Raw genomic sequence first — 14678 nt, 5'->3', positions numbered from 1 at the left:
AGTGTGAGGAGTAAAAATTTGTTCCCAGGATGTAGGCTCCCTGTTTATCTCTCTTATTGTTTCTCTTGCTGAGAAAAAACTTTTTAGTTTAAGTAAGTCCCATTTGTTGATTCTTGTTATTAACTCTTGTGCTATGGGTGTCCTATTAAGGAATTTGGAGCCTGACCCCACAATATGTAGATCGGAGCCAACTTTTTCTTCTATCAGATGCAGAGTCTCTGATTTGATATCAAGCTCCTTGATCCATTTTGAGATAACTTTTGTTTATGGCGAGAGAAGGGCCACATTGTCTTTTTAATCTTTAAAATTCACTTCAGTCCTGGTAGGGGAGAAAAAGCCACTTCAAGAAAAAAATAGAATTGTTTTATTTTACTGTTTAAATCAATAGTTGGACTTTTGCATCCCTTTTTCTTGATTCCTAACTGCCAGGCAGGTCAGTTTTTAAAAAATACTCAAAAATATGAGGGAAAATCCATATGCACTGTGTAATTAGGATCTAAAAACATAGTCAGTGGGCAAAGATGTGACTGTAAACAACCAATTGATACACTAAAGACCCTCACACCAGCCAATGCCTGGTTTTCTTTGTAAGCTCTCATTTTACTTCGTTTATGCCAGTTCCTCCTTTATTCATACATATCCAGTACTTTGCAAAATGTCAATTTATTACAACTTTAAAATATCCAGTAACAGCAAGCTAGGAGACCCTTGCCAGGTTAGTAGATTGAAAAGACTACAAACTCAAATCAGTAGGAACTGAGTTTGCTAAGGCAGATCTCCTAATTCTAAAGGAATGACCTTGGGTGAATAGTCAGAACTCAGAGAACATCTCTTTACCTACATGTAAAATGGAAGTAATATAATACAGACATTGAAAACTGAGATAGCTTTAGAAAGTGTTGCCATCCAACAGAGTGGTTGAGAATGTGATGTGCAATCCAATCTAAGTCCTCTGATGGTAATGTACCAATCTGTGTGTGTTCAATCTTCTCACCTAATCAAATTGTGAGCTTAAATTTGAGCATGTCAAAACAAGTAGCAGAGTAGTAAAAATACTGGTTAAAAAAATAGAGAGAGGACAAGTCTATCCCTGCAGCTCTTCAAACCACCCATCACAAACCTATTCCATGAACCTGTGTTAACTCTGACATCTTGGTGAATGTCCTTTAGGAAATGTTGGGTTATGATCTGACAACAGTAGGCTAATTGTAGAGGAGTGTGTCATGAATACATGTTTAATAGGAAATGGTTTTAATAGTGTCAGCTTTTCTGTTATAATCCATTTAATCATATGATAAATAACCCTTGATAGCCTTACCTTACACTCTAAGCTCCAATATAGCTCTGCTCAAAGAACACACTGTAATCATATTCTTCCTCACTTTGCCTTGTTGAACTGGTATTTCTGTGCTCGACTTCTGAGCTTATCAAGGTGATTTTTAGAGATGGATGAATGGCTTATCTAGAACAGATAGGTAGCCCAGGAACTAATGCTATGAAATCACTTATTGAGAAATATTATATTAGTGAAGGTTATATTATCATTTATGTAGAATTTGTATTGGATACTCAGAAATTGAATGGAATTGAATGATATGGAAGAGAAAAGAAATTCTTCTAAAATTAGCTTATGAAAACTGAGGTCCATTTCTCTTTATCAAATTATCCTGTTTAATTATTTCTACTTGATAACATAAAGCCCTCATCACACTGAAATTAATCATCCTTTCTTTTGCTTCTTTGAACAATATCAAAAGCAACTTCGAGACATGATTATGAAGCATAAAAATGCTCATAATCATTGACACAATTATTGTATACTTTCAAATGTCTGTGCAAAAGATATACCTAAAAAGAAATAAAATATTCTTATGTCAAAATACTGATTGCAGAGCTATTTGTGTTTCTTAAAATTCTGAAAAAAACATATATGATCAACAATAGGTAAATAGTAACATAAATTTAGTTTAATTCATACTTGAGAAATTATACAGCCATAGAATGATCACAAAATTTTATGACAAAAACATGCTTGTATTACAAAACTCAGTAAGAGAATCACAATAAATTTTTCTATGCAACATGATCTCAATGGTGTGAAAAATATTCAGAGAAAAATATTGAAAGTAATATATCAAAATATTAATATTTATATTCTGTTAAAGAGAGATTATTTTTTACTTATTTGAATTCCTATGTACTTATTGTTGTAGTATATATTCCATTCTACAAAAGACAAAAGAATATGGGAATCATTTAGCTCTAGAAGAACTGACAGTTTGGGAAATTTAAAAATTGTATGATGTTTATAGATTAGATCTCAGAGGAAATTGAATTTTTTAAATAATATCAAAACTAGAGTCTTAGCAAAAATGTTTTGATTCATTGCTCAGTTATTTCTCCTGTATACCTGTAGATCTGATAATAAGATTCTGAAAGTCTTTGAAACTTCTATATCAAAAGTATCTTTTCACCTCCTAAATCAACCTGAAATTTGAAGAAAAACATGTCGGTGATTTTTCAAAATGTATCAGTCTATGTACCACCTTTTGAATGCTTGCTCCAATGTCTGACGTTCCAGTAATATATCACTGTGCTGTGTCACCCAGTGCAGATATCTTGATGAGAGATCACTTGCAAGACATTGAGTAGCTTCTCTAATAATATGCTGCTTGAACACATCCTTGATGTGACTGATAGCTGAAGCAGGAATTTTCTTTTAAAAAAAGACTTATGAGAAAAATGCACAGTTTAATTTAAGTTGTATATTATCTTAAGAGGGAGAAAATTTAGCATGAGTGTGTATAGGATACAGGGGATACCTGACAATATAAAGAGCATCCATACTGAAGTGCGGGTCTGAAAAGAAAACTGAAGTACCATCAACTGAGTAAAAACTATTCCAAGTAGGTGAGAAACAATGACAAACAGGAATGAATTCCATAGTATTGCTACTAACCCAGGACATCCTGAACATATCCTGTAGAAAGAAAGTTATTCTTTAAATAAAGGCAGTGGATTGTGCATATTAATCTACATTGTCCCTCAAGTAGAACAACAAAAGTTACTTCCGTGATTGAGAAATAATATCTTCCTCCCAGTTGGTAGAATGTTGGGAAAATAACTTTCAAAATTAATGTATATACAATCTTTATATATAAGATATACATATGCATATATACATATATATATATATATATATAATAAATTAACATCCAATTTTACTTTATAAATTGTGTAGAGACAATAAGCAAATCAGTAGAGTTTTTAATGGAAACTATGTGTAATAGAACTAAAACCTCTCCCCTCAAAAAAATTGTTAAACCCCAAGAAGCGATAAAAAGTTTTATTTTGTTTTGTTTTATCTTGTTTTGTTTGTACCAGGCATTGAACCCAGGAGAAATTAACCACTGAGTCACATTCCCAGACCTTTTTTTTAATATTTTATTTAAAGACAGGATTTCTGGCCCAGCACCGTGGCACATACCTGCAACCCCAGATACTTCAGAGACTCAAGCAGGAGGATTGTAAGTTCAAAGCCAGCCTCAGCAAAAGTGAAGCACTAAGCACCTCAGTGAGACCTTGTCTCTAAATAAAATGCAAAATAGAGCTGGGGATGTGGCTCAGTGGCTGAGTTCAATCCTTAGTACCATACCCCCAGAAAAACACACACACACACACACACAGAGTCTCACCAAGTTGCTTAGGGCCTCGCTAAATTGCTGAGGCTGGCTTTGAACTCACATCCTCTTGCCTCAGCCTCCCAAGCCACTGGGATTACAGACATGCAGCACTGCACCAGGCCCAAGAAGTAATGTAAGAACTATACATGGAACCACTAGTAAGCCCACTAGTAACTACATATTCACAAAGATATAAATGAGGAGAAAGAGAGAAGACTTTCCCCCAAAGATAGCTGGGAGAGGGTCTTAGTCGTAGACAAGACTCTTATTTTGTGTCTTGTCTCTCCTTCAGTCTGTCCACTGGTTTCTTTTTTAAAAATTGATTTTATTTTTTATTGATTTTTTAAAATATATGACAGTGGATACATTCCAATTCATATTACACAAATAGAGCACATTTTTTCATGTCTCTGGTTGTATATAAAGTATGTTCACACCCATTCTTGTCTTCATACACATACTTTGGATAATGATGTTCATCACATTCCACCATCATTTCTAACCCCCTTCCCCCTCACTTCCCATCTCACCCCTCTTACCTATCTAGAGTTTGTCTATTCTTTCCATGCTTTCCCTCCTTACCTCTCTATGAATCAGACTCTTTATATCAGAGAAAACATTCAGCATTTGTTGTTTTGGGATTGGCTAACTTCACTTAGCATTATCTTCTCCAACACCATCCCTTTACCAGCAAATGCCATGGCTTTATTCTCTTTAATTTCTGAGTAATATTCTAATACATATATCACATTTTTATCCATTCATCTACTGAAGGGCATCTAGGTTGGCTCCACAATTTAGCTATTGTGAATTGTGCTGCTATAAACATTGATGTGGCTGTGTCCCTGTAGTATGCTGTTTTAATGTTCATGATCTCTAGCAATTAAAGAAATGCAAGTCAAAACTTCTCTAAGATTTCATCTTACTCCAGTCAGAATGGCAGCTATTATGAAGACAAACAACAATAAGTATTGGCGAGGATGTGGGAAAAAAGGTACACTCATACATTGCTGGTGGGACTGCAAATTGGTACAGCCAGTATGGAAAGCAGTATGGAGAGTCCTTGGAAAAATGGAAATGAAACCACCATTCGACCCCACTGGTTTCTTTTTCCATTATTGCAGACTAATGTCCTCACACGAAGGACAGTATGAGAGTCAACAGACCCTAAGCTTCCCTTCCGTTGTCCCACCATCAGTCAAACTTCACCCTTTGTTCTAATGTGCAAATCCTTGGAGGAATTCCAGTGGCCCCACATGTTGTCACTTTAGTTCTTTCCAGATTCATCCTCTGTGGCTAGGCCAACTGGAGTCACTCCCATAGATAGCCGTGTTCTCTGTGGAGTGAAAAATTGCAAGAGAAGCTTTTCTGTGGGACTGTTTTCCAGCTTTCAAGAGATGGCACAGTTGGTGACTTGACAGTTGAACCTGACCAGGAAACAGATCACACCATGCAACATGACCACTGCCAGCTTTTCTGCTTCAGACATTCAGGATTTATACAACACCTCCTTTACTAAGGCATCCACCTTTGCAAAGGCTCAGTCCTGTAACATGGATGCCATTTCTATACCTTAATAAATACTGACATCATATATGAATCTTTAATATATTTTTTATCCCATAATCAGAAGGGAGATAAAATTCTATAGGAGAGCTGGAATCCAGGTGTGACTCCTCAAGCTGTCACCTGGAATTTACATGATGTTCCTCTCACCTGCTTTGCACCACCCTCTCATCAGGACCCAACACACATGTCTGAACCCTTTTTCATTCATGAGGTTTTTGCCATGTTATTTCTGTTTCCTTATCTAGTCTTCTTACCAGGATTAGGTATTTGGAACAAGATATGCTTCCTCAGATGCACAAGTTCTTCTTCCTCTTCTATGTAGTAAATATACTAACCCCACGATTAAAACATAGAGATGCCAGTACAAAGTTCTTCTTTTATTTCTTCAATATGGCAAGTTTTTTCCTTTAATCCTGTGTCTTTTATCTATCCATAAATCCACAGAATCATCATTAACCAGCCTTTTCACATATGGCACAATATTTGTGACAATATTTGAATGCCACACTGGGTTAGGGATGCTTGCAACCTGAAATATCAAGCCCAAGTATTACAGCAGTAAAAGAGGACATCATTATCTATCATCTTGTGTAATCTACCTATTATGCAACTTTATGCATCACTGGGAATGTTGTTAGCTATGCCAAATTCTTAGTCCCCACTCCAGACCAAATGAATTATAAATGTGGGGTGAGGGCCCAGAAATACCCATTGAAACCAGCCCTCCCAGTGATTCCAATACATGTTAATATTTGAAAGGCACTGTGCTATAATATTCTAACTGGGAAACTTTGTACTAAATTGCCCTCCACATTCATCCTCTAAGAAGACATTGAAAGTTAGTAAGTAAAGAAGAATGCAGAGTACAAGATCTGGATTGTCAGAGCTTTGGTACAATGGGTGACATTCAAAATCCCTAACACTTAGTAAGGTATGTACACTACCTAATCACAATCACGCCACCATTGAGTACTGGCAGGTTTCTGCCTCCTAAAACCTCTGCCTTCCTCAAGACTCCAGGGAAATTGTGATCCTTTCTCCATGATTCTTGGTATATATCTAAGAATTAGTACTAGACTGCGTGGGTTCTATTGACTAAACACCTCATCCAGCCAAAAGAATTTGATAGTCACTATGGCTCAGATAATCTGATAAAAATCAAATCTTCCTTTGGGACTAGGGAGGTACTCAAAGGCCTGAAACACTGGGTACTCCACAAATAATTCCCATATATTTCATTCAAAATAGTTTTAATGTATAAGATGAAATATGTTAATATTGGAAATTTATTAAACCTTATCCTAACTTTTCTCTGAGAGTATGATTTTGCTAAGAGTGAAAGACCATATAAACCCCAAGCAATTTACAGCCCATTGCTTTTACAAATGGATAAACAATTGAGAGAGAGTTCCTGGGGGATGTTACATATGTACATTGATCAATGTCTTGCCTAATTCCAAATTAATTTACAGAACACAGGAATATACAACAAACTTCATCTAAATTTACCCTTCTTTCTACAATGCATCCTTTTTGTGACCACACACAGACTTAATGCCATCTGAGGTATATGGGCAATTTGTAGGCTCTGAAATATTTGATTGATTATTAAAAAAAGATCAACTATTGAACACACCAGAGGAAATACAGCAAGCACTCCTTTGAGAGTTGTTGCCCATCCCATTCAAGAATCATGGATTCTATGATCCCAGCTACCTTTCATAATAGCCTTTCCACCTCTAAGAGACAGATGGCAAAAGTTAGATATAGCCCAAATTGAGTGCCAATATTTCTAAGAATTAAGACTTTTGGGTGTATCATTATTTGACTTTCTGTGTATTCATCTTAGTTTTTTTTTAATTAAACATTTTATTTTGAGATTATCATAAATTCATATGCATTTCTAAGAAATATTACTAACAGATCACATTTACTTCCCCACCTCCAGATCCTCCCAGTGAAAATATCTTACAATATAGAGAAGTATCACAGCCAGGATATTGACATTGATACAGTCAAGATTCAGAACAATTCCATTACCACAGGGATTCCTCATGCTGCTCTTTCAAAGCCACATTCTTTCTTCCCAAAGCCTGGCAGCTATTAAACTGATTCATTTCTATTGTTTTTCAGCACAAGAATGTTACATAAGTGGAATCATGTTCTATGTAATTTTTTGTGACTAGCCTTTTCTCACTTAGCATAATTGTCTTGAGATTCATCCAAGTTGTTGGATATAGCAATAGTTTGTTCCTTTTTACTATTGAGAATATTCCATGATATGGCTGTACCAAAGCTTAATATGCCCAGTGATGGATATCTGCATTGCACTTTGGGTATATTAAAAATAAAGCTACTATAAACTTTTATGTAGAATTTTTTATAGGAACATAGTTTTCATTTCTCTGGGATAAATGCCCATGTGCAATAGTTGGGTCATGTGGTGTTTGCATGCTTAGTTTTATAAGGAACTGCCAAACATTTCTCCAAGGTGGCTTGGCTATACCAGCCTACATTTCCACTGACAAAGTAAAGGTGATATCCTTAGACCTGGCATGTATCCCTATGAGCATTTTTTAGTTATCACTTTAAAACATTTTTAGTCATTTTCATAGGTACTCAATGATAATGAAGGCTATCTCCTTGTCACCTTAATTCACATTTTTTAGTGGCTAATAGTGTTGTTAATCATCTTTTCATTTGTTTATTTGCCATCTGTATATTCTCTTCAGTGAAATGTCTCTTCATTTTTTTTGCCCAATATCTAATTGGGGTTTTCATTATTATTTTTTGACTGTTGACTTTTGGGTTTCTCTTACACAATCTGAGTACTACTCCTTTGTCAAACATATGGTTTGCAAATATTTTCTCCTAGTCCATAAACTATTCTCACATCTTAAAAGTGCCTTTCTTTCAAAAAGTTTTTTTTTTTTTAATTTTGACGAGGTACAAATTATGAATCTTCCTCCCAAGATGGCATGCTTTAGATGTCAGGGCTAAGCACTCTTTGACTAGACCCAAAGTCTTTCTAGAGTAAGTCTTACCGCTTTATGTTTTACATTTAAGACTATACTCTGACTTTCATATATAGTGTGAGGTTTCAGAACTTTTCTGCCCAAGCACCATTTGTTTCTGAAAATATCCTTCCTCCACTCAATTGTTTTTAAATTACTATTTAAAAAAAAATCAGTTGAGCATTCTTGTATGGATTTACCTATTCTGATCCATTGATCTGTATCTATCCCAATCTTTGTATTCCAATAGAGCTATCTGCCAATACCATAGTCTTGATGAATAAAATTATGTTGCAGGCCTTAATATCAGCTAGAATGACTCCTCTATTTTTTTTTCCTTTCCAAATTACATTTCCTTCAAGAAAAGTTCCAGTGGTTCTATAGCTTTTTCCTCTCCATATCAGTTTTAGAGTAAATCTGTCTATGTCTACATAAAGACTTGGGATTTTGGTACTGTGAAATTTGTCCATCACACGTGAAAAAAATAAAAAAGAATCTTTCCAAGAGAAACAAAGTAGAACATAATTTTTAATACAAATTATTTACCATTCTGTGCAACCTGGAGGTCTAGTATTTTAATTGCTTATATAGATAGAGCATTGCTTGCCTGAATCTCCATATTTATGCTGTATTGTAGAGGTTGGCAAAGTTTGGCCTTTGCAGCCTCTTTTTAATGAGATAAGTGAGCTAAGAATGTTTTTTTACATCTTTTTAAGGGTTGTAAAATCAAAGAAGAATATGTGACAGAGGCCATTATGTATAATGCTGAGCCTAAAACATCTGTTCTTGCAGAAATATCTTGCAAACCTGTTCTATAGTACAGTAGTTCCATAGTATTGTACATTTGCATTATGGGAAATATGAGGAAACAAATTATTACAATCTTGAAATTGTACAAAGTCCCCCAATAATAACTATGTTTACCAATGTATATAACTCTCTTCAGCAAAGTTAAAAATTGCTGAGTAAATGAATCTCTAAGATGCTAAATGTAATACACTAAAATTATGTTAACAGACAATTTAAATTTCTAAATTAATGTAGCTTTATAAACCGAAAAAACTAATATGCATATACAAGGTATTACTTTCATTTGGGGGAGATGGCAGTTGGATTGAACCCAGGGCATGAAACATGCATTTACCACAAAGCTATACTCCCAGGTTTTATTATTTATATTTTTAAAGGAAGATTTTTTTATGGAAGTATATTAGAGTATTTTTAAGAGCCTGGATTCCTGAACCAACCACTTTGAGTGTGGATTCCTGTTTTTCCACGAGGTAACTGTGTTCTTAGCCAGGTCTAAGTTTCCTCATCTGTGAAATAAGGATAGAGTATATCACAGTATCACAAACAGTATTAAATGTATTCATACACATAAAGAGTATTATAATGGTTAAAACCGTAATCTGTATAACAAGTGCTTCCTAGTAATATTAATTGTATGTCATACTATTTTTTGTTAACAGTTAAAAAATAAATAACTTTTTCACATCACCAAAATCAAGGATCTGATTTTTTCTGTGGCAGTTTTTATTTATAATTTTAAAATTAAAAGTTGTAATATCATTCTTCACTCAACAGATGTGTGTTAATAACCTAGTACTCTGTTCAGCACAATGCGGGGGAACTTACAGTAAGGTATTGGTCCTGCCTTCAAGAGGACTTTATAAAGGGTGTCCTTGAAATTATCATAATGGCAGAGCTGTGCATATAACTCAATATAAATTCAAGTAAATAACACATCTGTAAAGTCTAATTGCCAATATGTAAGTTACAATATAGTTACGAATATCCATTATCAACATAATGGATTTTTATTACCTATAAATCAGAAATAATAAAAATATAGATGAAAACTTAAATTGCTCTCTGAATATGGAAATACAAAAAGGTTAGGTTTCTCTTTGCAGAATGAAGTATTACCCCAAGCTCTGTGGTACAGAGATGAATCACAAACCTTTCTAATTCTGACACAAAATTACTATATTCAATTTTTATATAACAATAGTGAAGTGACATGAAAAAGAATGCCTTATTTGTCATTAAGTTATCTAAATTGCATCCACATAAAAAAAAATTTATGACTATGAGAGCCAAAGTTACAGTGAGCTGATAAATCAGAGTAGAAAGGCAAACCGAATTTCTTCAATACAAGCTCAATTCTCAAGGGTTATCTAACTGCAGGCTAAAAATATAGCTAAACAAAGGAATAAGCTTTCCTTTCTATACTCTTATTTTTTAGTGTGGTTGGCTGCCTCTCAAACCCAGATTTGATAACTATTTTAAGGCTTAGGTTATGTATTACTCCATTGTTCGTTACTGTAATGAAATATTTGAGGCAGACTAATTTATAAAGAAAAGAGATTTATTTTCAACTCATAGTTCTAGAGATTCAAGATCAAGGGGCTACATCTGAAAATGACCTTCTTGCTGGTAGAGTCCCGGAGAATTGCCGAGCATCACATGGCAAAGAAATAGGAGCATATGAGTGTGTCTCTTTTAGTCTATCTTTTAGCTGGGTGCTGTGGCATGAGCCTGTAATCACAGCAGCTCTGATGGCTGAGACAGGAGGATCATATGTTCAAAGCCATCCCCCCAACTTAGTGAGACATTAAACAACTTAGGAAGACCCTATTTCAAAAACAAAAAAATTTAAAAATGGGGGAACTGTGGATGAGTCTCAGTGATTAAGCACTCCTGGGTTCAATCCCTTTAGGTACAAAAAAAAAATATGTGGGACTCCACCCTGATGATTTTATCTAATTCTAATCACTGCCCAGTCCCCACCTCTAAATGCCATATTTAGATTAAGTTTTCACCCTTTTAATGTCTTATAATGGGGAATAAATTTCAATGCATGAAAACTTGAAAGGACACATTTATGCATATCTAATCCATAGCTGGTGATTATTTTTAAAAGATGAAATATTATGCTTGCCTCTGTAAGAAACAAGGAAAACTCTTCCCTCCCCTTCCTCATCAGTATGTGCCTTTTCCACAGTCATCCATTATGGCCAATGCCTTTCTGCAGAATAGCTAATAAAAACTTCCAGAAAAAAAAAAAACATTCTTAATACTAAAATATAAGCAATAATATATACATACGCTTGTGAGAATGTGATTTCAGGTGAAAGTCTCCAAAATTTCCTACCAGAGCTGTACCTCTTAGTAAGACAATGAAAGAAACCATATATCAGGTCCTGTTTTTTTTTTTTTTTAAAAAGTCTTCTGTGCCAGATAAAGTAATACAAAAATATCAGAAAGAGGGGGATCCAAGATGGTGGGCCAGAGGGAGGCCGCATTGTGTGTCACTCTGTGACCTGGGACTCAAGTTGTGAGAAGACTGTTTCTCTGTGAGTGAAAATTCCTAGTTCCACGCAGGGATCAAGGCCACCGTGTGCCCATGCAGGGATCCAAGCCCCAGCATCAGACTAGGTCTCCCAACTGCTCGACCACTCAGGACTACTGGGTGCTCCAGCAGGACCATCAGCATCGGCAGCTGCACAGAACTTTTGGCCACTCACCCAAGAAGAAGTCCCAGATGCCACTCCCATGTAAGACAGCGGGAAGCTACCCACGAGCAGGAGCTCCAGCCACCACTCCTGTGTGGACCCCCATCTACCAACGTGGGGCTCCCCTGGTCACCTCTATCTTGGGACCCTGCAGCAGTGGAGACAGTCTCCTAGGTGCAGTCGTCTGTACCTGGGAACTTCACAGAGGCTCTGAAGACAGTGACAGCCACATACTGCATGCCACAGAGCTCATCTCTGAACTCATAGTCCACTGCAATCACCTGGCTACCCCCACCCCACCAGAGACACCTCATCACTGAAAGCAGCCACCTCCACCTTGGGTCACCTTCATCATCATCTTTTTTGGGGGCAACTCCCAATTTGAAACTCCAGCTGGCCAGGTACCCAGTTTCTAACTCCCCCCTCTCCCCAGTAGGCTGCTAACCCAGCACGTTGACTGCCGAACACAACATAGTGGCAGGTGCACAATGAGCCCAAAGTGCCATACATAAGACCCCCAGAGAGAAAAGTCACTTATTAGGAAGTAGTAAGAGAGAGGGTGTGTGTGATACAGTTTAGAGACTCACATAGAGACCAGGAAACGGAAGGTCTTCAGGTGAGATAAGGAGATAAGACCAGGCACACACATCATACCAGCGGGCCCAAAAAGAGATCCTTGAGGTGCAGTCTCCCTCAGGGCTTAGCGGGTGCCACACCCCACTTCCAGGTATCCTCCACCCAGGAACAACCCTCTTACCCTGGTTATCTTCACCATCCTGAGAGTTGAGATACCAGCTAACAACAGACAACACCACCGATTGGATGAGAAAGAAAGCAGGAGAAACATTGATCTCCAACCAAAACAATCCTTGTTTCTTTGAGATTTTTTTTTCTTGCCCCTCTTTATTTTCCCGCCTGCACATCCCCAACATATGTGAAACCAAATACTTTGCATGAATTAGGATTTACAGGACTGGGATGTCTGAATAGTAGGTTACAGTTGGGTTGTATATTCTTTTTTTTTTCTTCTAATTTTTATGATTTTAACATTTTTATTTTTATGTACTCTGCTGTCTTCTCACTTAATTGACTACCCAAAATTACTTTCTCTCTCTTCTCCTGCTACTAACCTTCTTCTTTAGATTTCTCTTTCACACTTCCTAAGATATAATAAGTCTATATCCTCACCTCCTACCTCCTCAGCTTATTGTCCTACACTTCACAACTGGTTGTTTGTCCATCAGCAGAAACTGTAAACCCTTTTCAAATCTGATTATATTGTAGATAATAATTGAATTCACCATTCCTGTACATTGTGACCAAACTATAAACATCTTAATAGCAACTATTTGTTTTTAGGTTGTATACTGTTTATATTGGGATCTGTTAACATTCTCATTCCCCAAAAAGGACAGGTATTGGAACCATACAGAAACACTATAAGCCTTTAGGGTAAAAATAGTAATGCTCTGGATTCAGAGTGATAGAAGGGAAGACACACAGCAACATGAAAAGACAAAGGAAGAAAGTGCCCCCAAACATATCAAGATATCACATTATTAGAATACATGGCCAGCACAGCAGAACAAATGTCAGATAAGGAGTTCAGGATGTACATAATTAAAATATTCTGTGAATTAAAGGATGATATAAGAGAGCAAATTAAGGCAGCAAAAAAGATCATTTGGACAAAGAGCTACATAAACAAATACAGGAAGCAAAAGATTACTTAAATAGGAAGAAGATAGAGATTCTAAAAAACAAACAAACAAACAAAAAATCAACCAAAAAAACCCCCAGAAATTCTTGAAATGAAAGAGACAATAAACTAAATTAAAAACTCAGTAGAGCAGTCGCCTCGGCAGCCACAGGAGGTGTGTGTGACAAGATGAAGCTCATCATCCTGAAGCACTATTCACAGGCCAGTGAGTGGGCGGCCAAATACATCAGGAACTGCATCATCCAGTTTAACCCACAACCAGACATGTACTTCTCCATGGGGCTCCCCACTGGGGGCACCCTGCTTGGCTACTATAAGAAACTGATTGAGTACTATAAGAATGGAGACCTGTTATTTAAATATGTGAAGACCTTCAACATGGACGAGTATGTGGGCCTTTCTCAGGACCACGCAGAGTTACCACTCTTTTATGTGGAACAACTTCTTCAAGCACATTGATATCCATCCAGAGAATACCCCACATTCTGCATGGGAATTCAGCTGACCTGCAGGCTGAGTGTGATGCCTTTGAGCAGAAGATCAAAGCTGCAGGCAGGATTGAGCTGTTTGCCGGAGGCATCAGCCCTGATGGACATATTGCCTTCAATGAGCCAGGTTCCAGCCTGTTGTCCAGGATTTGTGTGAAGACATTATCCATGGACACCATGCTGGCCAATGCTAGGTTCTTCGATGGTGATCTTGCCAAGGTGCCCACCATGGCCCTGACAGTGGGTGTGGGCACTGCCTTCCAGCAGCATCCCTGCACCGTGTTTGTGTGTGATGAAGATGCCACCTTGGAGCCGAAAGTGAAGACTGTCAGGTATTTCAAAGGTTTAATGCTTGTTCATAACAAGTTGGTGGACCCCCTGTACAGTATCAAAGAGAAAGAAATTGAGAAAAGCCAGTCTTCTAAGAAACCATGCAGTGATTAGCCTATGCTGGGACCTACTCTCAAGTACCTCATAGGAAATTTTCTTTAGGAGAACGGAATTGCTTTTCTTTTGTCCAGGATGGTTATTGCAGTAAGTAGGTGAACTTACTCTTCTTGGTTCTGAGGCTAGAAGCCTTGTCATGTGCTGCGCCCCTCCCCTGACTCAGGCAATGGCAAGGCCCTACTGAGGTGGATGGCGCAAGGCGTCCATCCTCTGGAGGAGCGCAGTATGTTTCTGGGAATGGG

At 37.0% G+C, this 14678-nt stretch overlaps 1 pseudogene; it reads left to right on the top strand.

The window, feature by feature from the left end:
• Positions 1-13669: 13669 nt before the first annotated feature.
• Positions 13670-14437, top strand: LOC113183237 (glucosamine-6-phosphate deaminase 1 pseudogene; annotated as a pseudogene).
• The last annotated feature ends 241 nt before the right edge of the window (positions 14438-14678 follow it).

This window comes from Urocitellus parryii, chromosome 14 (genome assembly GCF_045843805.1).
Source record: "Urocitellus parryii isolate mUroPar1 chromosome 14, mUroPar1.hap1, whole genome shotgun sequence".
NCBI lineage: Eukaryota > Metazoa > Chordata > Mammalia > Rodentia > Sciuridae > Urocitellus > Urocitellus parryii.
The sequence above is the reverse complement of the archived record's forward strand: the minus strand, read 5'-3'. Positions and strand labels throughout refer to the sequence as shown.